The sequence below is a fragment of the Eumetopias jubatus genome, unplaced genomic scaffold (assembly GCF_037043125.1).
Source record: "Eumetopias jubatus isolate StellerSeaLion01/CBP00866 unplaced genomic scaffold, mEumJub1_p1.0 scaffold_12, whole genome shotgun sequence".
Classification (NCBI taxonomy): Eukaryota; Metazoa; Chordata; class Mammalia; order Carnivora; family Otariidae; genus Eumetopias; species Eumetopias jubatus.
In genome coordinates, this window is record NW_028274818.1 from 48,049,587 (window position 1) to 48,076,272 (window position 26,686).

The 26,686-nt window shown below is 42.3% G+C and overlaps 1 protein-coding gene across 1 annotated transcript in view; it reads right to left on the bottom strand.

Moving 5' to 3' along the window:
• Positions 1-5,062, bottom strand: part of SOAT1 (sterol O-acyltransferase 1) — a 74,144-nt gene extending 69,082 nt beyond the window's left edge. Inside the window, exon 1 of the mRNA XM_028121546.2 lies at positions 4,878-5,062. The gene's annotated coding sequence lies outside the window, so the exon portion shown is untranslated. The remainder of the gene's footprint in view (positions 1-4,877) is intronic.
• Positions 5,063-26,686: the final 21,624 nt, after the last annotated feature.

Below are 26,686 nucleotides of genomic sequence, written 5' to 3' on the forward strand. Positions count from 1 at the left end.
ATGTAGATTAAGCATCTCTTTCTACTATGATATTAGATAAATGTGTTGCAATAATACAGAGGTCTACCCCATTACACTGTTCACATGCACACGCACGTGCATGCACACACATATGGATATACACACCCTGTATCCAAAGAAGGTGTAACAAAACATTTCGGGAAGTCAAACAAGTCCTCATGGAGGAGGTGATATTAGAGCCAGAGTTCAAAGAAGAAACAGAAGTTTCTAGATATCAAAACAGGATGGGAAGGAGAGCACTCTATGAAAAACCTAAGTTCAGACCTTGGTGATGGATTCACTATTTCAAATATTTTATTGAGGTCTACTACAGTACCAAGCCCTGGGATGCAAAAGTGACTACATAACAGCCTGTGCCCTCAAAGAGTGAAAATCTAGTGGGCAAAAGACATAAAAACATAATTATAACACCTAGCAGTATTACAGAACAGTAACTGAGATGTACAGGGTATTAAAGAAATACAGGCCTGGCGCCCAACAGAACTTAGGGGCAATTAAGAAAGGTTTCCTGAAGAAAGTAAAATCTAGGGGTGCCTGGGTGGCTCAGTCGTTAAGCGTCTGCCTTCGGCTCAGGTCATGATCCCAGGGTCCTGGGATAGAGCCCCGCATCGGGCTCCCTGCTCGGCAGGGAGCCTGCTTCTCCCTCTTCCACTCCCCCTGCTTGTGTTCCTGCTCTCGCTCGCTCTCTCTCTGTCAAATAAATAAAACCTTTAAAAAAAAAAAAGTAAAATCTAGGTTAAATCTTAAAGGAAGAGAAGGTGTAAGGTTGGAGAACAGGGTACATGGAAGGGTATGAACAAAAGGTCAAGGACCCTCAGGGACTGATTAAAAGGAGTTTGCAATTTAACACACAAACAAGGAGCTACAGAGGTTTTAAACAAGAGGCTGGGGACGCCTGACAGGCTCAGTCGGTGCAGCATGCGACTCTTGATCTCGGGTTGTGAGTTCAAGCGCCACGTTGGGTGCTGAGATTACTTAAAAAAAAAAATCTTTTAAAAAGTATAGAAAAAATAAACAAGAGCGTGACTTGATATTTGTCTTTTAGTTAAGATAATTGAGGCAACAATGTGGAGGATGAGAGATTGGCAAGGACAATTAGCACACACACAGAAAAGATAAGGGCCTGAAATAAGGCTCAAACGGCATGTCATTATTAAATGAACAAATGATTTCACAAATTAGAGATAAGGGAGATAAATTTACAAGCATTAGCTGAGGCATCTAGGATATCCAGGTGGCTATATCCAGAAGGCATCTGGAAATATAGATCCAGAGTTTTCTGAACTCAGCTGACTAAGGTTATGGGTGTGCCATTAAGCTAAGTAACTACAGGTGGAAAAAGGTGTAGATAAGATCAGTACGATGTGCCTGTGGGTCAGCCAAGTGATGATGAAAAAGCAGACAGGTGAACGTACAAGTCTGGACTAGAGACGAAGATCTGGATTCATCAGTGGCAGCAGCTACAGCCAAGGCACAGGAAGGAAATCTCCCGGGGAGAGACCATATATCAAGAAATAACTTAGGAAGTAATAAAACTAACATTTCCCTAGTACTTACTATGGCTCATTCAATCCTCACAACAATCTATGCAGTAGATACTATTATCCCATATTACAGGTTAAGTAATTTTCCCAATATTACAAGACACTTAAAGAACAGTGAAAATGCAAGGTCTAGGAGTGATTAGAGAACTGGGAGCAAGCCATATTAGAAATCCAGTTAGAAGATTCAAGAAGTTATCTGATCAGTATCATAGAAAATTCAAGAAAGACAAAAAAAAAGAAAATAAAGGAGGGTGAGACCTAGAATATTTCACAATTTGGGGACATTAATAGTTACAATTTACTTGTACAATGTTTCAGGAAGGACAAAGAAATATACTGGATTGGGTTGCAAAATGAGCTGAGGAAGTAAAAACAGTAATCATAAGACTAGTCTCTCAAAAGGTCCAACAATAAAGGAAGCAGGAACTAATGTTTACTAAGCCATAACATTTACAGTGCTGGGCAGCAGGGCAGGTGCACCACATACCTCACCTAACATTTGCATTTTAAAAGATGCAAAAGATTTTGGAAACACTATAAGGCCTGTTCAAAGTCACACAGCCAGTAAGTGGCAATGGAAACATTTACACTCAAGGTGACATAAAGCTGACCAGAGAGCTATTTTAAAATACAACATACAGAATGGAAAATTATTTAAGATTCCAATTTGTGCATTGGTTTTGTAATGTTCGGTGTGATAGTATCTAATTTGCCTTAAGAAAGCAACACAAGGGGCACCTGGGTGGCTTGGTCCAGTAAGCATCTGCCTTCAGCTCTGGTCATGATCCTGGGGTCCTGGGATCGAGCCCAGCATCGGGCTCCCTGCTCAGCGGGGAGCCTGATTCTCCCTCTCTGCCTCTCTCTCGCTCTTTCAAATAACTAAAATATTTTTTTTAAGATTTTATTTATTTGTCAGAAAGACAGAGCGACAGAGCGAGAGCACACAAGCAGGGGGAGCGGCGGGCAGAGGGAGAAGCAGGCTCCTCACTGAGCGAGGAGCCCGACGTAGAACTCGATCCCAGGACCCCGGGATCATGACCCGAGCCAAAGGCAGATGCATTTAACCGACTGAGCCACCCAGGCATCCCTAAATAAAATCTTAAAAAAAAAGAAAGCAACACAAAATTGACTTGAGAACAAATGAACCGTGTTGGGAAGAATGTCAACTTTAGCCTACCTGCGGTGTACCTATTAAAAAAGCTTTCAGGGGCGCCTGGGTGGCTCAGTTGGTTAAGCAACTGCCTTCAGCTCAGGTCATGATCCTGAAGTCCCAGGATGGAGTCCTGCAGCAGGCTCCCCGCTCAGCGGGGAGTCTGCTTCTCCCTCTTGACCCTCCCCCCTCTTGTGCTCTCATTCTCTCTCTCTCAAATAAAAATAAACAAATAGGTAGATAAACAAACAAGCAAGCAAGCTTTCACGGATGCCTGAAAAGTGAGTTAAGTGTCTGCCTTGGGCTCAGGTCATGATTCCAGGGTCTTAGGATCAAGTTCCACATCAGGCTCCTTGCTCAGCGGGGAGCCTGCTTCTCCCTCTGCCTGCCACTCCCCCTGCTTTGTGCGCTCTCTCTCTCTCACTCTGACAAATTAAAAAAGGCTTAAAAAAAAGCTTTGAAAAGAACCTATAAATCTATAAAACAAATAGAGTAACCAACTTACTCTCAGTGACCAACTTTGCTATGTCATTCTCACCTTCAGTGAAGGAAAAGAGAACAATTGCAGATAAATTTACAATTCAAAAGATGGTTTCTCCCCTTCCCTTCCCAGCAGACTTAACCAAGTACAACCCTACAACACTTATATATCATTATATCATTAAGTCATTAAGTCAATTAGCTAAACTAAAGAACCCAAATTTCATTCACATCTGTACGGTCAATATAATTTACCCTATGTGATAAATTTCAAAACAAAACAAAACAAAACATGTCATTAACTGGCTTTTGTTAAAAACTTTTTTCCATTTCCTTCCCAAAAGGAACAGGCACTCTTTCCTAGTTAACATTTTCCATTCAAACAAGTTCCTTCCTCTGTTCTTCAACTCATTCAATTCTTTCATTGTGCCAGATGCTAGGCCAGACTCCGGGAATTAAGACATAAATAAGATGCACTAGCCCAGCCTTCATGAAATGTACATGCTAGCAGAAGAAACAAAGCATCTAAGTGACAAACATTACACTGCTGCTAAGGAAAACCAAGTACTAGGAGGGCTTCACAGAGACAGGTTGGATTTCCTACAGTGATATTTGAGGAACGTGTTGGATTTGGGTAAAGGAGAGAATGGCGCATTACAGGTGGAGGAAACACCTAAAGACCATGAGATAGTAAAGAGGCTTTCTGAGAACAAAAATACAACCAATGTGGCTTGAGCCTAGAGAGCCAGGAGAAAAGTGGCCCAAAATGAAATGGAGAAGAGGGGCAGCAGTATTTTGGTCTTTATTCGAGGAGAATGTGAAATGTTTTGAGAGTTCTAAGCATGTGAGGCATTGAGACACGTGCATTTTTAAACAATTACTCTTGAATATTATCAGAATTCCTCCAAAAGCCATTCTCATGCCTATACAACACACAAACTTCCCCAACAAGTCATTCATGGAGATTACCCACATAAAGGGGGACAAAAAACCGCTTCAAGTCGAATTCTATGTCAAAGGAAGATACTCTGAAAAAAAGTAGTTTAAACGATGGCAGCGACTTAGAAAGTGACCAGTGAACTTCATCTACATATAAATACGAAAAATAGCGTTTACAGTTGTGTCTCGGTTACAAATAACTTCTAATACACGCATCAGAGAAACTGAATTGGCTATTAACACTTAACAGTGACAGAAAATTACACTTTACTATTTAAGAGCTTGATTAAAGGCTTTGGTGCCCAGACAGCTTTCTATGTCTTGAGGTGCCATCTACCCCTTCACACACTTTTTTCCTAAATCAATTCCAGACTTCCTTAGCCCATTTTTGGTTTCGCTTTTTAAATAAAATGTCTTCTGATTCATAACTTTCTTTACTACCAGCTTGAGAGATGCCACAGGATCTGGGGGGCACGTAACAAACCTCCAAGGTTTAAAGGGCTGCCAGGCACGCGGGCGCCCCACGGTAACTTTCCCGCCCTCCCCATCCCCCAAACTCCTCAGGACTCGCGGAGCCTCCCCCTCCCGCGGCTCCCGGCCGCCTCCTCCGCCCTTTGGCCCAGGGCAAGGCCAGGCCCGCCGGGCCGGAGATGCAGCCGCCCACTTCTTTCCCCTTCCTCTCCGGCTGAGGCGGGTGGACCCAGGCGGGAAGTGAAGAGCGGATCGGGGAGCATGAGCACTACCTGGGGCCGGAGCCCGACAGCGCGGACCTCGTCAAGAAAGGCAAAGCCGGGTAGCCCCCACCGCGCGGCTGGTAAAAGGATGGGCGTCGGGGAGCTCTCCAGGTGCCCAAAGCCAGCAGCGCAGCCAGCCCCGCAGCCAGCGAAGATAAAGCGCCCCACTCCCGGGCCCCGCCGCCCCCAGCCTCGCAGCCCGCTACGCAGCGTCACGCGCACGGCCCGCGCGGGCTCGGGATTTCATTGGCGGTCCCCGTCGCCGCCAGGCTCCGCCCACCGCCCACGGCCGCCCCGCCCCTTTCCGGGCCCGCGGGTACCCAGGACCTGAGCGCCCACTTGGCCCCGGCGCTCAGAGCCCAGACCTACGCGCGAGCCGGTCGTGATACCGTTTTGCGTCAGCGATCCAATGTGCGGCAGAGAGTAGCCTGAGATAACTTCCTACAAGTCCGAAACGGCACCCGGCATGATAGCTCCGGGCCGGCGAGTCTGGAGCCTTTTCCAGAGACTCGCAGAAGCCGCCTCTAGAACCGTGGATCTTTAAAGTTGGAACTGACCCTCTAGGAACAAAATTGAAGCACTAGCCGGCAGTGTTCATCATGGGATGCTTTAATGCTTTGTAAACTATACTTGACTGTGTCCTTCAGCATAGGCGAACTAGATAAGGAACCAGTGAAATGATGGGGTAATTAAGAAATTAACAAGGAGACTTCGTAATCAAAGGAAAAATAATGATGCAGAGAGATTTAGGACGTAGATTAGCTGCAACAGTTAATCCGATTTTGCGAAGGCAAAGATGTAGGTGAATTTAAAGTAAAAGTAGGTGAAAAGGGAATGATGAGAGCAGCAGAGACTGAAGAGCCACACTCAGAGCCTGCAAACCAATGCGAGCTAACCTGGCCTGCCTAATGACTGCAGCCCTACTCCAAACAAGCTGAGAGGGCCACCCAGGACCCTGTCAAGCTACCCTGAACAAATGGATCACCTTTGCTTGAACTGACTACTCTGTGAACCTTTAAACAAAGAGAATTTGTACAAGTTACCCTTGCAACACTGTTCACCCCAAAGTGGTACAAGTTACCCTTGCAACACTGTTCACCCCAAAGTGGAACTGCCCTCAACAGTAAGTCAAATTCAGAACTGGCAATCATTGGCAGACTTTACAGTTTGCCTCATGTACCATTGTGACTCCTGCCTGCCAACTAGATGGCAAAAGGAGCTGGTAGATCTCGTGGCCTCTGTGCTTCACCTCTTCCCTCCCACCAGTTAAAGAGCAGTAGGAACAGAGGGATTCACTTCTGATCGGACTGCTGGCCACTTCATATATATGCCTATAAGACTGTTGTCTTTTCCTTTATTTCATTTATTTATTTTTTAAAAATGCCTTTTTTTAAATTCCAGCATAGGGCGCCTGGATGGCTCAGTTGGTTAAGCGACTGCCTTCGGCTCAGGTCATGATCCTGGAGTCCCGGGATTGAGTCCCGCATCGGTCTCCCTGCTCAGCAGAGACTCTGCTTCTCCCTCTGACCCTCTTCCCTCTCGTGCTCTCTACCGCTCATTCTCTCTCTCTCAAATAAATAAATAAAATCTTAAAAAAAAAAAATAAAAATTGCCTTTTAAAATAAATAAATAAATAAATTCCAGCATAGTTCACATACAGTGTTATATTAGTTTCAGGTGTACAATATAGTGATTCAACAGTTTTATACATTGCTCATCATAATAAGTGTACTCTTGATCCCCTTCACCTATTTCACCCATCCGCCCACCCACCGCCCCTCTGATAACCATCAGTTTGTTCTCTAGAGATAAAAAGAATAAAAATACTGTGATCTGCTCTTGATGCTAGGAATACAACAGTGAATAAGACCGAAGTCCCTAGGGTGCCTGGGTGGCTCAGATGGTTAAGCATCTGCCTTCGGCTCAGGTCATGATCCCAGGGTCCTTGGATCGAGTCCCGCATCGGGCTCCCTGCTCCTTGGGAGCCTGCTTCTCCCTCTGCTTCCCTCTCTTTCTCTGTCTCTCATGAATAAATAAATAAAATCTTTAAAAAAAAAAAAAAAACAAGACCGAAGTCCCTGTACTTAGAAGTGTAGGTTTCCAGTGGAGAAGATAAATAGTAGGACAAGTAAATAAGATAATTGCAGGTGGTGAAGAGAACAAAACGGAGTAGTCAGGGAAGGACTTTTTGAGGAAATGATCTGAGCTAAGACTTAAGGAAGGTGAAGGAGCAGGGCACCTGGGCAGCTCAGTCGATTAAGCTTCTGCCTTCAGCTCAGCTCATGCCAGGGTCCTGGGATCGAGCCCCATCAGCTCTCTGCTCAGAGGGGAGCCTGCTTCTCCCTCTCCCTCTGCCTGCCACTCCCCCTGTGTGTTCTCTCCCTCTCTCATTCTGTCAAATGAATAAAATATTTTAAAAATAAATAAAATCTTGGGCGCCTGGGTGGCTCAGTTGGTTGAGCGACTGCCTTCGGCTCAGGTCATGATCCTGGAGTCCCGGGATCGAGTCCCACATCGGGCTCCCTGCTCGGCAGGGAGTCTGCTCCTCCCTCTGACCCTCTTCCCTCTCGTGCTCTCTATCTCTCATTCTCTCTCTCAAATAAATAAATAAAATCTTTAAAAAATAAATAAATAAATAAATAAATAAATAAAATCTTAAAAAAAAAAAAAAGGAGAGGAAGGAGCCAGCTGTGGGGATGCCAACCATGGGGAAAAAAGAGCATTCTAGACAGAGGACAATGGGTATGAAGTTGGGGATGCTGATGTGGTTTTGCTTATGTGAGGAATAGGCCAAGAGGCCTGAAGCACGTTTGTGGATGGTATGAGACTGAGGTTAGAGAGTGCAGTGGGAGCGTAACCATGCTGTTTGGACTTTTTATTGTTAAGTTTTATCTTGTTTTTTAATTTTTATTTATTTCTTTTAGAGAGAGAGCACACGTGTGGGGAGGGGCTGGCAGGGCAGAGGGAGAGGGAGAGAGAGAATCTTAAGCAGGCTCCATGCCCAGCACAGAGCCCAACACGGGGCTTAATCTCATGACCCAGAGATCATGACCTGAGCCCAAATCAAGAGTCAGATGCTTAACTGACTGAGCCATCCACGTGCCCCATCTTGTTGTTTTGTTTTGTTTTGTTTTAAGATTGATTTGTTTAGGGCGCCTGGGTGGCTCAGTTGGTTAAGCGACTGCCTTCGGCTCAGGTCATGATCCTGGAGTCCCGGGATCAAGTCCCACATCGGGCTCCCTGCTCGGCAGGGAGTCTGCTTCTCCCTCTGACCCTCTTCCCTCTTGTGCTCTCTATCTCTCAAATAAATAAATAAAATCTTTAAAAAAAAAAAGATTGATTTGTTTATTTTAGAGAAGGGAGCAAGAGATAGAGAGCACGAGCAGGGGAGGGGCAGAGGGAAAGGGAAAGAATCTCAAGCAGACTCCCCTCTGAGTGTGGAACCCAACTTGGGGCTCAATCTCACAACCCTGAGATCATAAACCTGAGCCAAAACCAAGAGTCAGATGCTCAACCTACCACCTGGGCACCCCCCGCATCTTGTTTTTTAAATCAACCTATCTTGTAGAGAATGACTTGGAAGGGGGCAGAAAAGGAACAGGGAAAAGCCAGAGAATGATAGGAAGCTATTGCACAAATCCATGGGATAGATGATGGTGATCTGGATTAGGGTAGTTGCTATGGAAATAAAAGTGGAAAAATTTCAAGATATTTTCCTGAGGTGCAGGTGTAAAGAAATACAGTAAACAAGGTGACTCCCAGGTTGTTTTCTTAAGCAAGTAGAAAGATGGCGATGCCATTTAGTTCAAGGGAGAAGACCATTTCCTTTGACTGGAAGGACCCTGAAAGCCTATGCCCAAACTCCAATCCTCTTCCACCATTGGCCTGATATTCTCATATCACTCAATCCTTGATACTAAAGCTTAGTTAAATGTGAATGTTGCTCTCACCATATTCCAAATAACATGTGTACAGAACTTGTTCTGGTTGCTAAGGATATATGAATAAGAACAGCTGTCTATTAGGGAGATAAATAATAACTAAGCTATTTCAAAACAATGGGACAAGTGTTGAGGCACCTGAGTGGCTTAGTCAGTTAAAGCCAATGGCTCTTGGTTTCAGCTCAGGTCATGGTCTCAGGGTCCTGGGATCCAGCCCCACATTGGGCTCCACACTCAGCACAGGGTCGGCTTGTCCCTCTCCCTACCCCACACCCCGTCCCTCCCCCAACTCGTGCTCTCTCTCAAATGAATAAATAAAAAAAAGGACAATGGGCCAAGTGTTATAATAAAAAGAAGTAATTAAAAGGCCTACCTAACAGGGTCATTGTGAGGATTAAATGAGTTGTTAATACCTAAGAAGCTCCAAGCACAGATACTGGCATATAGAAGTGCTCAGTAAATATTAACAGTTATTTTACACTTTCTACCCCGAGATTTGTCATTATTGTTGATGTTGCTATCTTCCGGATACAGTGGGAGCAGTTGGAATGATTATCAAAGCCTGCAGCTCTAGGAGAGGGAAGGTTGAATGGAGGGCCAACTCCAGCTTTCCCAAAACCAGTAGGGGGAGGAGTTTAGTTGGCAGGCAAGGGAAGAGGGACATCCCAACCAAAGGAAAAAACAAAGTCAAAGGCCAACAAACAAGAGGGAGCCAGAGCCATCTAGGAAAAAGGAAGGCAGTTTGAATGTTGTTGGATGAGAAGCGGCAGGTGATAAAGTTGGTGTCAGGGCTTAAGAAGTTTGGGCACCTGGGTGGCTCAGTTGGTTAAGCGACTGCTTTCAGCTCAGGTCATGATCCTGGAGTCCCGGGATCGAGTCCCACATCAGGCTCCCTGCTCAGCAGGGAGCCTGCTTCTCCCTCTGACCTTTCTCTCTCTCTCATTCTCTCTCTCAAGTAAATAAATAAAATCTTTTAAAAAAATATTTAAAAAAGAAGTTTGTAGGTGAGCGCCTGGGTGGCTCCATTGGTTAAGCGACTGCCTTCGGCTCAGGTCATGATCCTGGAGTCCCGGGATTGAGTCCCGCATCGGGCTCCCTGCTCAGCGGGGAGTCTGCTTCTCCCTCTGACCCTCTTCCCTCTCGTGCTCTCTCTCTATCTCATTCTCTCTCTCAAATAAATAAATAAAATCTTTAAAAAAAAAAAGAAGTTTGTAGGTCATGCTGGGACAATCTGACTTAGACTCCCACAGACAGTGCAGGATCTTCCGTAGGGAAGAGGCACCATTTAGGAGACTGAACTCGAGGGAAATGCAACTGGACGTGAAGAGCTCAATTAGAAGGGCATTACAGTAACATAGGATGTATCTAGGATATCTAGCTTAGCAAACTGAATGGCTGTTTTTTTTAATTTTTTTTAAGATTTTATTTATTTGTCAGAGAGAAAGAGATTGAGAGAGAGAGCACAAGCAGGGGGAATGGCAGGCAAAGGGAGAAGCAGGCTCCCTAAGGAGCCCGATGTGGGACTCTGTCCCAGGACCCTGGCATCATGACCTGAGCCCAAGGCAGAGGCTTTTTTTTTTTTTTAAACATTTTATTTATTTATTCATGAGAGGCAGAGAGAGAAAGGCAGAGGGATAAGCAGACTCGAACAGGGAGCCCGATGCAGGACTCAATCCCAGGAACCTGGGATCATGACCTGAGTCAAAGGCAGACGCTTAACCAACTGAGCCACCTAGGTGCCCCTAAATGGCTAAGTTAATGAGTTAGCCAACTTAATGCTAACTGAGGTAAGAAAATATATCCTAGACAAAGAGCAAGAATAGCTTTACTTGCCATATCATCTGAACTAATCCATCTCCTATTGAGATCTAAAGGAACTGATCAAGAAGCAATCACGTTTTGTTTTGGTTTCAGAATAAAATCCCTTTAACATTTTTTTTCTGGTTGTGTCAATAATGCCTACTTACTGCAGGAAATAAAATCAAAGGTAGAAAAGGACACAGTTAAAAGCCATCTAACGTCCTACCACCCAGAGGTATACCTAAATTTTGATGTGGGGAAGGAAAAGAACAATGGTCTGAGCCTGGGACTGAGCAAGAAGGCACTGGGTTCTACGGGGAACCAGAAAGGGAAACTGAAAAGGAACCAAACCAGGGTTTAAAATGCAAACATCTCAGGGCACCTGGATAGTACAGTCAATTGAGCATCCAACTCTTGGTTTCATCTGAGGTCATGATCTCAAGGTCGTGGAATCGAGCCCTGAGTCGGGCTCCACACTCACCAAGCAGAGTCTGTTGAGATTCTCTCTTTCCCTCTCCCTCTGGCCCTCCCACTCGTGCTCTCTCTCTCTCTAAACAAATAAATAAAAATAAAATAAAATACAAACATCTGAATTCTTCAAAGGCTCACAACTCTCTTGATGATACCAAACAAGCAATAAATATCCCTTCCCAAGTTTGTGTAATTTCTTCATTGGCACTTAGGCATAGCAAAACATAGTTAGATTCAACTGGAGTTGAAGTTTTGTGACTAAGCTAAGGACAATGAGTCAAGAATGTAAATCAGAATGACCTGGACTGGTATGTCCTTGAAAACTCTGGGAGAGCTGGAATCCTGCTTTGTTTATGTATTCCAGAAGCACCCAGCACAGTATGCAAGAGCCACCTGATAAATACATTGAATGTATTAATGAAGCCCACTGAAGTCATAAGTCCCTAGATTATGGGCAGATCCCAAACAAAATAGATGTCAGGCACAGTTTCATTCCTTCTCTTAGGGTTTCAGTCATCTTGCATGCTATATCATCATCACATGTTTTCCTACAAACAGAAGTGTTTATGTATAAAAGGTAAGCACCCTCTATCCCAGTTAAATAGGCAGCCAACTTGACTCCATTGATTCTCTCTAGATCAAAATAGCAAAGCACATTTTAGGCGCTGCCATAAATATAATAATAGTTCAAGGGATATATACATAAGAGGAAACACCCTGAAGAGTTCCTGAATTACCACAAATTATTTTTTTATCTCACTGAAATTAAGTGGATATAAATCTAAAGAAGATGATTGATGATCATTTAGGACATTAAGTTAAGCCCTAGAGGAATCACTAAGAAAATGACTCTTTAAAAAGTGAAAAAAAATAACTAAAGGAATTTAAATGTTACACTAGAATATATTCACTTAATGAAAACAAAAAACAGTAAAGAAGGAAGAGAACAAAAACGACGTGAGACATAGAAAAGAAAAATCTAAATGGCAGATATAAGGTCAACTGCATCCCATAGTAGTAACATTAAATGTGAATGAACTGAGCAATGCAATCAAAAGGTAGATTGTCAGATTACATTAATAAACAAGATCCAGCTGTATGCTATCTTTAGGAGACACTTTTTTCTTTTTTTTTTTTTTTAAAGATTTTATTTATTTATTTGAGAGAATGAGAGAGAGAGCATGAGAGGGGGTTGGGTCAGAGGGAGAAGCAGACTCCCTGCTGAGCAGGGAGCCCGATGCGGGACTCATTCCCGGGACTCCAGGATCATGACCTGAGCTGAAGGCAGTCGCTTAACCAACTGAGCCACCCAGACGCCCCCAGTAGACACTATTTTTTTTAAAGATTTTATTTATTTATTTGAGAGAGAGAGAGAGAGAGAACGAGTGGGGGTAGGGGCAGAGGGAGAAGCAGACACTGCAGAGCCGGGAGCCAGCTGTGGGACTCCAGCCCAGGACCCTGGGATCATGACCTGAGCCCGAGGCAGACGCTTAACCATCTGAGACACCCAGGCGCCCTAGGAGACAGTTTAGATTGAAAGATACACATAGGTTGAAATTTAAAAAACAGAAAAAGATATATCATGCAAAAAGCAACCATGCTCCGCCCCCGCCCTAAGAGGAAACCACCCTTAAAAGGATTTTACACCCACTCTGGAAGGAGCCCTCCACCCTTTGGCACATGATAGATAGATGACAACAACCTGATTGGATGACAGGTGCAGGGAGGGTTAATTAGATTAAAACAGCGCACCAATAAGCCCATAAAACCCCCTCGGGTCCCTTCCCTCTGCAAGAGCTTTGTGCTGTAACTTTTCTATGGGTTAATAAACTTTGCTTTGCAGCCCACCACTCTTTGTTTGGTCTACCTCTTCATTCTTCAAAGTGGCATGACCAAGAAATGTGGGCACCAAAGGAGAGGCAAATCCTGTAACAGAGTTTCCATATGACCCAGCAATTCCACTCTAAGGTGTATACCCAAGAGAAATGAAAACCTATGTCCATAAAAAACTTGTCCAAAAATGTTCATAGCATTATTCATAATGGCTAAAAAGTGAAAATAACCTAAATGTTCACCAACTAATGAATGGATAAATAAAATAAAATGCGATATATCCATATAATGGGATATTATTGAGGCATAAAAAGAAATGAAGTACAGGGCACCATGGTGGCTCAGTCAGTTGGGCATCTGCCTTAGGCGCAGGTCATGATCTCAGGGTCCAGGGATGGAGCCCCGCATCAGAATTCCTGCTCAGCAGGGAGCCTGCTTCTCCCTCTCCCTCTGCCCCTTCCCCCCCTGCTTGGGCTCACTCTCTCTCTCTCTGTTAAGTAAAAAAATAAAAATTAAAAAAAAAAATGAAGTACTGATGCATACTACAACATGGATTAAACTCAGAAACATTCTACCAAGGAAAAAAAAGGTTGTCACAAAGGACCACATATTATATGATTCCATTCATATGAAATGTCCAGAATAGGTAAATCCACAGAGACAAAAGGTAGTTTGGTGGTTACATACAGCTGGAAGAATTGGAGAGAAATTAAGAGTAATGCTAATAGGGCTAATAGGGGCACCTGGCTGGCCCAATCTGTGGAACATGAAACTCTTGATCTCTGAGTTATGAGTTCGAGCCCCACATTAGGGGTAGAGTTTACTTTTTTTTTAATTTTATTTATTTGACAGAGAGAAACACAGCTAGAGAAGGAACACAAGCAGGGGCAGTAGGAGAGGGAGAAGCAGGCCTCCCGTGGAGCAGGGAGCCCGATGTGGGGCTCGATCCCCGGACCCTGGGATCATGACCCGAGCTGAAGGCAGACGCTTAACGACTGAGCCACCCAGGCGCCCCAGGGGTAGTGTTTACTTAAAAAAAAAAAAAAAAAAAAAAAGAGCAACCGCTAATAGATACAGAGTTTCTTTGCGGGGTAATAAAAATGTATTAAAATTAATTGTGGTAATGGGCGCACAACTGTAGGAATAGACTCAAAACCATTGAATTGTATACTTTAACTGGCTGGATCGTAAGGTATGTGAGTTTTATTTCAAAAAAACTTATTTTTTAAAAACAGGCCATACTAATATAGAGGTCTGAATGGTGGTTACCTTTTGCTATGTTATCAATTAAAAGAAGGCATGAGGAAGGTTGCCGATGTATTAGAAATGTTTAATATCGGGACGCCTGGGTGGCTCAGTCAGTTATACATCTGCCTTCGGGCTCAGGTCATGATCCCAGGGTCCTGGGAAGGAGCTCCGAGTCAGGCTCCCTGCTCAGCAGGGAGTCTGCTTCACCCTCTCCCTTTGACTGACCCCCCTGCTTGTGCTCTTTCTCACTCTCTCTTTTTCTAATAAATAAATAAAATCTTTTAAAAAATGTGTAATAGGACGCCTGGGTGGCTCAGGTGGTTAAGCGACTGCCTTCGGCTCAGGTCATGATCCTGGAGTCCCGGGATCGAGTCCCGCATCGGGCTCTCTGCTTGGCGGGAGTCTGCTTCTCCCTCTGACCCTCTTCCCTCTTGTGCTTTCTATCTCTCATTCTCTCTCTCTCTGAAATAAATAAATAAAATTAAAAAAAATTAAAAATGTGTAATATTTTAATCTAGGTGATGATTACATGGTGTACACAAATGTGAGTTTTTCAAACTGTACGCTTAAGATTTGTGTACTTTACTAAGTACAATACCTCAGGCAAAAAAGAAAAACATTTTTAAAAGTCTTTATTTGGGGGCGCCTGGGTGGCTCAGATGGTCGGGCGTCTGCCTCCAGCTCAGGTCATGGTCTCAGGATCCTGGGTTCGAGCCCCGCATCAGGCTCCCTGCTTGGCGGGTAGCCTGCTTCTCCCTCTCCCTCTACTGTTCCCCCTGCTCGTGCTCTCTCGCTCTGTCAAATAAATAAATAAAATGTAAAAAAAAAGTCTTTACATAATTTTGGCTTAAGATATTAATATTCATTAATTACATTTTTCTGGGGCGCCTGGGTGGCTCAGTCGTTAAGTGTCTGCCTTCTGCTCAGGTCATGATCCCAGGGTCCTGGAATCGAGCCCCACATCGGGCTCCCCGTTCAGCGGGAAGGCTGCTTCTCCCTCTCCCGCTCCCCCTGCTTGTGTTCCCTCTCTCGCTGTGTCTCTCTCTGTCAAATAAATAAATAAAATCTTTAAAAAAATTACATTTTTCTGTGTAATTTAAAGACCTATGTTAATTTTTATTTTACATTTACTTTCTTTACGATTTTTTTTATTTGGGGCGCCTGTGTGGGTCAGTTCGTTAAGCAACTGCCTTCAACTCAGGTCATGATCCCGGAGTCCCGGGATCGGGTCCCGCATCGGGCTCCCTCCTCACCGAGGAGCCTGCCTCTCCCTCTAACCCTCCCCCTCTCATGTGCTCTCCCTCTCTCTCTCATCTTCACTCTCTCAAAATAAATAAATAAATCTTTAAAAAAAAGATTTTATTTATTTGACAGAGAGAGACAGCGAGAGAGAGGGAACATAAGCAGGGGGAGTGGGAGAGGGAGAAGCAGGCTTCCCGCTGAGCAGGGAGCCCGATGCAGGGCTTGATCCCAGGAGCCTGGGATCATGACCTGAGCTGAAGGCAGATGCTTAACGACTGAGCCACCCAGGCGCCCTCTTTTTTTTTTTTAAGTAGGCTCCACACCCAGCATGGAGCCCAATGCAGGGCTTGACCTCACAACCCTGGGATCAAGACCTGAGCTGAGATCGAGTTTGACACTTAAGTGACTGAGCCACCAGGTGCCCCTACATTTACTTTCTTAGTGAAACTATATTCAACACATTAAATTTGCAAACACTTTTAAATACTGCTACATTTTGTGTACCAATACTTTAGATGATTATTGTAGACAGAACATAAATAAATGAAAATCTTAAATATTTCTAATAATTAATGATTTTGTTCAAATAATAGCAAGATGGGGTGCCTGGGTGGCTCAGTCATTGGGCATCCGCCTTTGGCTTGGGTCATGATCCTGGGGTCCTGGGATCGAGCCCCACATCGGGGTCCCTGTTCAGCAGGAGGCCTGCTTCTCCCTCTCCCACTCCCCCTGCTTGTGTTCCCTCTCTTGCTGTGTCTCTCTGTCAAATAAATAAATAAAAATAAAATCTTTAAAAACAAAAATAATAATAATAGCAAGATAAAAGTTATGGAATAAATACATGATGATATGTAAATAGCATATGTTTTAATTTTATCCCTCATCCAAACATCATTAGATCATCAGCCAAAAATCTAGACAAATGCAATAATATTTAAATTGTCATTTTTGACTTTTCACTTCTTCACTCACATAAAAAAGCCATAGCATTACACATCTCCTATTTGATTCTTTTTTTTTAAAGATTTTATTTATTTATTTGAGAGAGAGAATGAGAGATAGAGAGCACAAGAGGGAAGAGGGTCAGAGGGAGAAGCAGACTCCCTGCTGAGCAGGGAGCCCGATGTGGGACTCGATCCCGGGACTCCAGGATCATGACCTGAGCCGAAGGCAGTCGCTTAACCAGCTGAGCCACCCAGGCGCCCTATTTGATTCTTATAAAAATAGGAGGATATATTTTGATAGTCTATGTAAACTTGATTTATAACTTTTAAAGGATTAAACTTAAGGCACATGGGCTTCAATTTGTTCTCTTGTCCTCTATCCTACAAATGTTACTGGTGGGCTGGTGGGCCTACAAACAGCTGCCTTGTTCACAGATATCTCTATACTTTTTAAAGCCTTCTCCAACTTCCCACATAGACCACACACACACACACACACACACAAAACTGTATCGCTTCTGAAGAACGGGGATGGTCTTAACCAATCCTTTTTTTTTTTTTTTTTAAGATTTTATTTATTTATTCATGCGAGACAGAGGGAGAGAGAGAGAGAGAGAAGCAGAGGGAGAAGCAGGCTCCCAAGGAGCAGGGAGCCCGACGCGGGACCGGATGGATCACGACCTGAGCCGAAGGCAGACGCTTAACGACTGAGCCACCCAGGCGCCCTGGTCTTAACCAATTCTTGATTCCCCTGTATAGTGTCTATCACAGTGATTGTAGGCACCAATAAGTAGGTTTTGAATTTAACTGAATCACATTTACAGGAAGTAGGAGGTACACTTCTAGAGATTTCTCTAGATATGGTGGATTTAAGAAATCCAAAAACAAGAGGGAGTAATAGGTATGAAGACTCAAGTCCTTTGCCCTCAGGACACGTAAAGCATAAGCAATCCAGAACAGATTTACCCAATGCTCGTCACTACCGTGCATCCTTTGGCACACTGAGTAGTTTCTATAGGTGAAAAGTTCACTGACTCAGAGTTGGGCTGGCCAATGAGTAGTAATGAGACATGGGCTTCTTGGTATGTTACTTTAGAAGGAGAGGCAGGAAAACATTAAACCTCATGATCAGGGATTTAAAAAAAAAAATTCTCTCTAGAGCTATAAGATCCTCTATGGAATATTCAAACTGTCCAGCTTTTATTTTCACTGGAATCTAACTCTGTACAAATTGCCAGTAAAAATTCAAGGAATAATTGTGGTGGTTTTAGCAATATAGTGAATAGCCATCTACTACAAATTTGACTAAGATTTCCTAATAGGTTGTTGGGGCTGAATTAATTTTACTTGTTTTTTAATTTAATTTTATTTTATTTGGGGGGCACCTGGGTGGCTCAGTCAGTTAAGCGTCTGCCTTCTGCTCAGGTCATGATCTCAGGGTCCTGGGATCGAGCACCACATTGGGCTCCCTGCTCCGCGGGAAGCCTGCTTCTCCCTCTCCCTCACTTGTGTTCCCTCTCTCGCTGCCAAAGAAATAAATAAATAACAAAAATAAGACGAAGCAACAGTTAACTTCGCTGAACACCTCTCAGTTCATGCTGTTGCAGAATTAGTATGAAACAATGGATGCAGGCTTTACGTTTCAGGTCATAAGGCAGACTTGCACAAACACTAGAGGATTATCTCCCTTCTATAGGAACATAGAATGTAAATTAAAAATTGTGCTGGGTCTGGGCAAGAACAAGTTGGCTTGTCATCTCCTCCAACTCACCAAGTAAATTTTGTGATTTGAAAGGTTTATATTAGAGACAATGGCGGGAGCAAAAGCACAGAAGTCGGAAGATATAGTATGTGTTGAAATAATGAGTAATCAGGTTGGCCAGGAGACCCAGTGCTTCTCAAACTTTTCTGTCGAAATATCTTACAGAAGAAGAGTAAACTTGAATGCCCCACTCACCAAGAAATCTAAGCATTTGTCCCCGTATCTCCATCCAATGTCTTTGATGTCTTATGTTTTATCTTTAAAATGAATGCAGGGGGCACCTCGGTGGCTCAGTTGGTTGAGCGACTGCTTTCGGCTCAGGTCATGATCCTGGAGTCCCGGGATGGAGTCCCACATCGGGCTCCCTGCTCGGCGGGGAGTCTGCTTCTCCCTCTGACCCTATCCCCTCTGATGTGCTCTCTCTCTCTCATTCTCTCTCTCAAATAAATAAATAAAATCTTAAAAAAAAAAAAAGTAAAATGAATGCAGGATGCCTGGGTGGCTTGGTGGGTTGAACGTCTGCCTTCAGCTCAGGTCATGATCCTGGGGTCCTGGGATCGAGTCCTGCATCTGGCTCCCTGCTTGGTGGGGAGCCTGCCTCTCCCTCTCCCTTTGCCACTACCCCCTGCTTGTGCTTTTTCTCTGTCAAATAAATAAATGAAATCTTAAAAAAAATAAATAAAAATAATAAAATAAAATGAATGCAAATTTTGTATACCAGTCCACCATATCAGTGGTATCATATAAAAATAATGTTTTAGGGGCGCCTAGATGGCTCAGATGGTTAAGCATCTACCTTTGGCTCAGGTCATGACCTCTGAGTCCTGGATGGAGTCCCACATCTGGCTCCCAGCTCAGTATGGAGTCTGCTTTTCCCTCTCCCCCTGCTCATGCTTTCTCCCTCTCTCTCTCTGTATCTCTCTGTCTCAAATGAATGAACAAAACCTTTAAAAAAAATGTTTTAAAGATCTATTGTCAGGGTACCTGGGAGCTCAGTCGGTTAAGCGGCTGACTTTGGCTCAGGTTGTGATCACAAGGTTTCAAAATGGACCTGGCATCTGGCTCCTTGCTCAGTGGGAAGCCTGCTTCTCCCTCTCCCTCTGCCTGCCACTCCCCCTGCTTGTGCACTCTGTGTCCAATAAATAAATAAAATTTTTAAATAAATAAATAAATGAATATTGTCAGAGGAAAAACAGGATTCCTTTTTCTATCTTTGGCTAATAGACTTTCCTACTGGTTTTACTCCATCATACATATGACAAAGCCTTTTATATAAATGTATATTTTTCAAAGTTTGTGAGAATTATCATAACTACAAAGGTATATTCAGTATATGCATATGTTTGAAAGATTAATAATAGACCGGGGCACCTGGGTAGCACAGTCGGTTAAGGTCCAACTGTTGGTTTTGGCTCAGGTCATGATCCTCATGGTCGTGGGATTGATCCCTGAGTCGGACTCTACGCTCAGTGCAGAGTCTGCTTGAGATTCCCTCTCCCTCTGCCCCTCCTACTCATGTTCTCTCTCTCTCTCAAATACATAAATAAATCTTTAAAATATAAAAGATTGGGGGTGCCAGGGAGGCTCGGTCCTTAAGCGTCTGCCTTTGGCTCAGGTCATGATCCCAGGGTCCTGGGATTGAGCCCCGCATCGGGCTCCCTGCTCAGCGGGAAGCCTGCTTCTCCCCCTCCCACTCCCCTTGCTTGTGTTCCCTCTCTCACTGTCTCTCTCTCTGTCAAATAAATAAATAATATCTTTAAAAAATAAATAAAAGATTAATAATAAACCAAACACTAAACAACTACCACTAACTTAAGAAATGGAACATCCCAGAATCTTAAAGCTTAGAAGCTTCCTTCCTTCCAGATTGCTTCTCTTTCCACTTGTTCTCTATTCCTGAAACCACTATCTTGACTTTTATGTTAATCACTCCTCTGTTTTTCTCTGTAATTTGCTAGTTTAACACAAATGTAGATATTCCTAAATAGTATAACAATAAATAGTATAACAAAGTAGCATAAACAACTTCATTTATTTGTGACAGTAATATAAATGATATATGTATTCTAGAATTTGCTTTTTCAGTTCCACATTGTTTTTGTGATTTGTCCATGTCAATTGTGTGGCTAAAATTCATTCATTTTCACTTACAAAATAATATCTTTTTTTATGTATCCATTCCAGTATTGCTGGACATTTTGATTATTTTTGGTTTTCTGTAATTACAAGGTGATGTGTCTCCAGATGCACATGGAAAGGAATTTCTCTAGGGTAAACAACCAGGAGTGAAATCATGAGTCATAAGTCACCCACCTTCTTATTTAGTAAATAGTGCCCATTGCAGATAGTATTTTCTAAAGGTGTCTACAAAAATATCTTCTATTTGAGGCACCTAGCTGGCTCAGTCGGTGGAGTGTGCAGCTCTTGATCTCAAGATTGTGAGTTTGAGCCCCACATTGGGTGTAGAGATTACTTTATTTATTTTTTTTAAGGATCTTTTTTTTAAAAAGATTCTATTTATTATTTGAGAGAACGAGAATGAGAGAGAGAGAGAGAGCACATGAGAGGGGGAAAGGTCAGAGGGAGAAGCAGACTCCCTGCTGAGCAGGGAGCCTAATGTGGGACTCGATCCTGGGACTCCAGGATCATGACCCGAGCTGAAGGCAGTCGCTTAACCAACTGAGCCACCCAGGTGCCCCTGTAGAGATTACTTTAAAAAAAAAACTTCCATCCACATGTTCTTTTTATAATGTGACCTTGACATACCTGCCATTAAGAGGTAGAGTCAATGTCCCCTTTCTTTGATAGTAGGTGAGCTTTTGTTTTTGTTTTTGTTTTTTTTTAAGATTTTATTTATTTATTTTTTAACAGAGAGAGGGAACACAAGCAGGGAGAGTGGGAGAGGGAGAAACAGGCTTCCCGCCGAGCAGGGAGCCCGATGTGGGACTCGATCCCAGGACCCTGGGATCATGACCTGAGCCGAAGGCAGACGCTTAACGACTGAGCCACCCAGGCTCCCGTAGGTGAGCTTTTGTAACTGTTTCAACCAATAGAGTATGGCAGAAGTTACTCTATATGGGATGCCTGGCTGGCTCAGTCAGGTAAGCGTCTGCCCTCAGCTCAGGTCATGATCCCGGGGTCCTGGGATCAAGTCCTACATTGTGCTTCTTGCTCAAGTGGGGAGCCAGCTTCTCCTTCTGCTTGCAGCTCTTTCTCTTTCTTTATGACAAATAAATAAATAAATAAAATCTTAAAAAAAAAAGTTACTCTATATGACTTGAAATCTAGTATACAAAAGGCCATACATCTACATTGTTAGCTCAAATATTTGCTCCTAAAAGATGTTAGCTTCCATATAGACACTCTGGCCACCCTGAGGCCAGGGGCCACCATGCTCTGAGCTCAACCTAGCCACCCATGTGTAGAGATCATAAGGAGGAACCCTGAGACAATGTGAAGGGAGAGCCAAGCCAGCTCCCAGCAGCCCCAGTCCCCAGATAGCCCACTATAACTGAAGGAATGATTCCAGAGCTGCCCGGCCAAGACCTTTCCAATTTGCTGACCCATAGAGCCTTTGGAATTTTTTTTTTAAGTCACTAAGTTTGTTGCAGCAACAGAACACAAGAAAAATAACAAATTATCTTCCAAAGTGGTACCAATTTACACTAGTAGTTAATGGGAGTGCCTTTTCTACATCTTCACCACCCTTTAGTTTTTGCATGTCTACTACATGTGATATGACATATGATTATGGTTTAGTTTAACTTTCTGTAATTACCAGAGAATTTGAGCATTTTCATGTTTAGTGGCCATTGTGTTTTTTCTATTATAACATCAAGGCTTTTGCTTCTATTTCTATTAGATTTTCTTCGTAAGACTTAAAAATATTATGAATATGGGAAACAATCAACAAAACAAAAAGACAATTTACTGAATGGGAGCAGATATTTACAAATTTCATATCCAATAAAGGATTAGTATCTAAAATACATAAAGAACTTATACAACTCAACACTCAAAAAATAAATAATCCCATTAAAAAAAGGGCAGAAGACATGAACATTCTCCAAAGAAGACATCCAGATGGTCAACAGACACATGAAAAGATGTTCAACATCACTAATCGTTAGGGAAATGCAAATCAAAACAACAATGAGATATCACCTCACACCTGTCAGTTTGACCCAAATCAAAAACACAAGAAACAATAAGTGTTGGTGAGGATGTAAAGAAAAAGGAACTCTCATACACTGTTGGTGGGAATGCAAACTGGTACAGTCACTGTGGAAGACAGTATGAAGAACTATCCTACGATCCAGTAATTACACTACTGGATATTTACCCCAAAAATATAAAAACACTAATTCAAAGGGATGCATATACCTCTATATTTATTGCAGCAGTTTTACAATAGCCAAATTATGAGAGCAGCCCAAGTTTCCATCAAGAGATGAATGGATAAAGAAGATGTGGTATATATACAAAATGGAATATTACTCAGTCATAAGAAAGAATGAAATCTTGACGTTTGCAACAAAATGGATGGAGCTAGAGAGTATAACGCTAAGTGAAATAAGTCAGTCAGAGAAAGATGAATACCATATGATTCCATACATATGTGGAATTTAAGAAACAAAACAAATGAACAAAGGGGGAGGGGGAAAGGAGACAAACCAAGACCCTTAACTATAGAGAACAAATTGATGGTTACCAGAGGGAGGTGGGTGGGGGGATGTGTGAAATAGGTGATGGGAATTAAAGAGTCCACTTGCCATGATGGCCACTGAGTAACATAAAGAATTTTGGAATTACTATACTGTACACCTGAAACTAAATATAACACTTTATGTTAACTATACTAGAATTAAAATTAAAAACTTAATAAAAAATATTATGAGTACTAACACTTTGTCAGTCATATACATTACAAATATCACTTCTGGTTGTTTCTTGTCCTTTTCATTCTTTTTATATCATATTTAGAAGAACAGGGGCTAGCAATATTTTCCTTAATGCTTTGAGCATTTTGTCTTAAATTCTTCCATCATAAAATCACAGAGAAGTTCTCCTATAATTTATCTTAAAAGTTTTAGAAGTTTTGATTTTCACATTGGAATTTAATTTTGTTTGATATGTGATAAACTTTTAATTTTTTTTATTTTAAGTACTCTACACCACACATGGGGCTGAAACTCACAACTCCAAGATCAAGAGTCACATGCTCTATTGACTCAGCCAGCTAGGCACCCTAATGTGAGGTAAATTTGTAAAAATAAGTCCCATTGAGCATCTTTTCTCAACTGAAAGCCCTATTGTATATCAAGTTGCCATAGCATGGTCTGTTTCTGTGCTTTCTTTTGTATATATATATGCCTTTGTCTTTTTTTATTTTATTTTATTATGTTATGTTAGTCACCATACATTACATCACTAGTGGGTTTTTTTTAAGATTTTATTTATTTATTTGAGAGAGAGAATGAGATGGAGAAAGCATGAGAGGGGGGAGGGTCAGAGGGAGGAGCAGACTCTTTGCTGATCAGGGAGCCCGATGCGGGACTCGATCCCGGGACTCCAGGATCATGACCTGAGCCGAAGGCAGTCGCTTAACCAACTGAGCCACCCAGGTGCCTACATCATTAGTTTTTGATGTAGTGTTCCGTGATTCATTGTTTGTGCACAACACACAGTGCTCCATGCAATACATGCCCTCCTTAATACCCATCACCAGGCTAACCCATCCCCCCACCCCCCTCCCCTCTAGAATCCTCACTTTGTTTCTCAGAGTCCATAGTCTCTCATGGTTCATCTCCCCCTCCGATTTCCCGCCCTTCATTTTTCCCTTCCTACTATCTTCTTTTTTTTTTTAACATATAATGTATTATTTGTTTCAGAGGTACAGACCTGTGATTCATCAGTTTTACACAATTCACAATGCTCACTATAGCACATACATTCCCCAATGTCTATCACCCAGCCACCCCATCCCTCCCACCCCCTACCACTTTGTTTCCTGAGATTAAGAATTCCTCATATCAGTGAGGTCATATGATACTTGTCTTTCTCTGATTGACTTATTTCACTTAGCATAATACCCTCTAGTTCTATCCATCTCATTGCAAATGGCAAGATTTTTGGTTTTTTGATGGCTGCATAATATTCCATTGTATATATATACCAAATCTTCTTTATCCATTCATCTGTTGGTGGACATCTTGGCTCTTTCCATAGTTTAGCTATTGTGGACATTGCTGCTATAAACATTGGGGTGAGCGTACCCCTTTGGATCACTACATTTGTATATAACTCTTTCTTTCTTTCTTTCTTTCTTTCTTTCTTTCTTTCTTTTTTAAAGATTTTTTATTTATTTGAGAAGAAGAGAGAGAGAGCAAGCAAGAGCACAACAGCAGGGGGAGGGAGAAGCAGACTCCTCACTAAGCAGGGAGCCCAATTCAGGGCTGAATGCCAGGATCATGACCTGAGCCGAAGGCAGCTGCTTAACCAACTGAGGCACCCAGGTGACCCTATATGTACCTTTTTCTTGTAATTTAAAAAAAAATTTTTTTTTTTTAGGTAATCTCTACACCCAATGTGGGGTTTGAGGTCACAACCCGGGATCAAGGGTCACATACTCCACAGACTGAGCGAGTCCAGTGCCCCTGTTTCTGTGCTTTTTTGTCAGTTCCATTAGTTTATTTGTCAATCCTTTTGTCAGTGCCACATTGTTTCAATTATTACAACTGAGTAATATATATATATATATATTTTTATCTAAGCAGGGCGTGACTCTATTGTCTGATTTTTCTTATTTGTAATAGGATCTATCTCCTTATTTATTTTGTCTATAAATTGCTCTGTGAAGATCTTGTACATTTTTGCCAGATTTATTCCTGAATATTTTACACTTTTTTGTTGCTACAATGACAATAGAGTCATGAGTCCTTCCTAATAGAGAGAGAATCCTGAGTAGACTTCTTGCCGAGAGTGGAGCCCAACCCAAGGCTCAATCCCATGACCCCAAGATCACAACCTGAGCCAAAATCAAGAGTCAGATGCTCAACTGACTGAGCCACCCAGGCACCCTAAGAGAGAGAATCTTAAGCAGTCTCAATGCCCAGTGCGGAGCCCGACAGGGCGGCTCAAACTCACAGCCCTGAGATCACAACCTGAGTGGAAATCAAGAGTCAGTTGCTTAACCGACTGAGCCACCCAGGTGTCCCTCATGTAGAAAATATATTATCTCCAAAGGATTACAGTCATATCTTCCTTTCAAATTCTTACATTATTTCTTGCCTTAACTTATTACAAGGCTAAAGCCTATAATACAACAGTGACTAAGAATGGGCAAAGTGGATATATCTGCCTTATTCCTGGTTTTAAATGGAAGATTTTAATGTTTCACCATTAAATGTGATATTTAGGGTATTTTGAAACTAACTTTTTTTCAGATTTAAAAGTCCTCTTGTGTTACTAAATTGCTAAGAGCATATTTTTTTCTGTATATGTCTAGGTAATTATATGGTTATTGTTATTTGGTACCTAGCCTCCAAGATGGCCCCAAATTATTCTTGTCTCCTGTTATTCACACACTTACATAGTTTTTCCATATTGTACCAGAGATGATCTGCATAATCTATAGAACATGGCAGAAGTGGTAATATGCCATTAGATTACATTATTAAAGATACTGTGACATAAATTTAGATACATAAGTCAAAGGAATAAAATTGAGAGTCCAGAAATAAAGTTTACATTTATGATCAGTTGGTTTCAAGAAGGGTGTCAAATCATTTAAATGAGAAAGGAATGGTCTTTTTCTTTTCTTTTCTTTTTAAAAGATTTATTTATGTTTTGACAGAGAGACAGACAGCAAGAGAGGGAACACGAGCAGGGGGAGTGGGAGAGGGAGAAGCAGGCTTCCCACAGAGCAGGGAGCCTGACATGGATCTGGATCCCAGGACCCTGGGATCATTACCTGAGCCAAAGGCAGACACTTAACAACTGAGCCACCCAGGCGCCCCTCCTTTTTTTTTTAATTTATCATTAAATATTCTTTTTTTCTTTTTAATTTTTATTTTATAATTTTTTAATTAAGTAACCTCTACACCGAACGTGGAGCTTGAATCATGACCTCAAGGTCAAGAGTTAGATGGTCTACTAACTGAACCAGCCAGGAACCCCAAAGAACAGTCTTTTTCAACAAATGATGCTGAGACAACTGGACATCCACACGCAAAAGAATGAAGTTAAACATCTACTTCACATCATGTACAAAAACACAACTCAAAATGGATCAAAACCTAAATGTAAGAGGAAAACTATAAAGCTCCTAGAAACAAACAGGGACCTAAATCTCTGTGACCTTACATTCTGCAATGATTTCTTAAATAGGGCACCAAAAGCACGAACTGCAATCTATTTTTTTCTAAAAATAGATAAGTTGTACTTTATCAGAAAGTAATCATTTTTAGAATATCTAAAGAACTTTTAATGCAACCATAAAAAGAAAAATAACCCAATTTAAAAATGGGCCAAGGATTTGAATAGACACTTCCCCAAAGCCAAATAAACAGCCAACAA